This window comes from Mandrillus leucophaeus, unplaced genomic scaffold, assembly GCF_000951045.1.
Source record: "Mandrillus leucophaeus isolate KB7577 unplaced genomic scaffold, Mleu.le_1.0 Scaffold21, whole genome shotgun sequence".
NCBI lineage: Eukaryota > Metazoa > Chordata > Mammalia > Primates > Cercopithecidae > Mandrillus > Mandrillus leucophaeus.
Genome location: NW_012102143.1, coordinates 6,266,802 through 6,268,723, shown reverse-complemented (window position 1 = coordinate 6,268,723; position 1,922 = coordinate 6,266,802).

The following is a 1,922-nucleotide window of genomic DNA, read 5'->3' as shown; positions in this document are numbered from 1 at the left end:
GACTCATGGGAAAGAGGAGGCTCAGGACATTCATCAGACAGAAGACTGAGTAGAGAACTCAGCACTTGCTTCCTTTGCCACCTGCCAACATCCAATCGGATTGTAAGGAGAAATGGTTTTTGTTGGCAAAGCATTTGTTCAATGCTAGGAATTGAGGAAGTTTGATTTTCTCCAGCTCCTTTACAGAATAATCCCAGTAAACGCCCTGATATTTTAAGAGGAGGGAGAGGGATGGAGAATTGAGAAAGAGTTATGAATGGAGGAAGGATATACAATGACTGCTTGGTGCTGTGGGGCTCTCTGCCCAGGCCCATCTGAATCTCAAGGACCTTTATGACTGAACTCTAGGTCTATTCGAAGTCTGTCTTCATCTTCCCTGCCTGGGAGTTTGTGCAGGGCTCAGCTGCCTGGGTTCAAATCTCAGTTTTATCACTTATTAGAACAGTGAGCTTGGGGAGATTTCTTAACTGCTCCAAGCCTCATTTTCCTCATCTGCAGATGTCAATGGTGACAAGAGTGTCTCATGGTGTTGTGGTGAGGTTAGAGAAGGCAAAGCACGTGATGTCCCCAGCATTGAGCCTGCACTCAGTGCTGATCATTGCCACTTGAGGGAGATGGTGGGGCCCCCCACAGAATGCACAGAGCCTATAGCAGATGAGGCTTCCTGACCTTGGGGCCACTTTCCAGAGAGTGGGGCTCCTCCATGATGATGAGTCAGGGAGGCACCTGGTGGCAGAGAAGTAGTTGGCATTGTTGGGTAGTGAAGAACACCAACACCAAAACCGAACCTTAAACCAGAAACAAGACCCGAAACTCAACTTGCCTGCTGTCCTGCCATTAACCAAGCAGATCAGAGGGGACAGAACTGCATCTTTTGAAGAGACTCGCAGCCATGCAGGAACTTTAGGGACTGGGATGGATAGCCACCTTGGAGGAGATGAGTGTAGGACTTCATATCAAAGGGTTGAACCGAAGCCACCCCAGAATGGCTGAGGGGCCACTGTGCTGCTGTACACGACCTTTCACAGCCAGAGAAGAGACACCACTGGAACCCAGTGGTAAGGCATGTGGGAGGGGCTGCTTGGCACAACCTCATAGACATCTGGAAGAACAAGTGTGGGGACTGACATTAACACTAATGAGGCATGAATTGGGGGTTTTCAGCTGCTGAGTCCTAACTCCCTTGGAGCTATGTAATGTCCATGTCTCAGAAGTGGGAGTGAACAACAATGATTCCTTGGCCTGCCCACCATTCAGGACTCATAAAGCTCATCCCTAATGTCCATCTTCAGAAGAATGAGGGCCAGTGAGACATGACCTGGCCTCACATCTCTGAAGGATGGTTCTTGGAGCAAGCATGGCCTTGCTCTCCTCCCCTTCCACAGGGATGGCTGTGACTTTTGTATACTCTGGCTCATTTCTGTTTTGAACTTGTTAAATTTTATCAACAGCTACCTACAGAAGATTTGTTCATTATACCTTTTCTTGGCCACCATATTTTTTTAATGGTAAGTTAAATCAAAAGAAGTCTTAAATGGTATTGTGATATGTAGATTCTTTGGAAAGTTATTATGAAGTAGAGTGTCAGGTAATATGTGAAACACCTAGTAGAATCATTTCTTTCTTGCCCTCTCTTCCTTCCTTTCCTTCCTCTCTCTCTCTCTTTCTCTTTCTCTTTTTCTTTCTCTCTCTTTCTCTCTTTCTGTCTTTCTTCTTTTAGATGGAGTTCTGTTCTTGTTGCCTAGGCTGGAGTGCAATGGCACGATCTCTGCTCACTGCAACCTCCGCCTCCCAGCTTCAAGTGATTCTACTGCCTTAGGCTCCCAAGTAGCTGGGATTGCAGGCATGTGCCACCACATGTGGCCAATAATGTTTGTTTTTTAGTAGAGACGGGGTTTTACCAAGTTGGTCAGGCTGGTCTC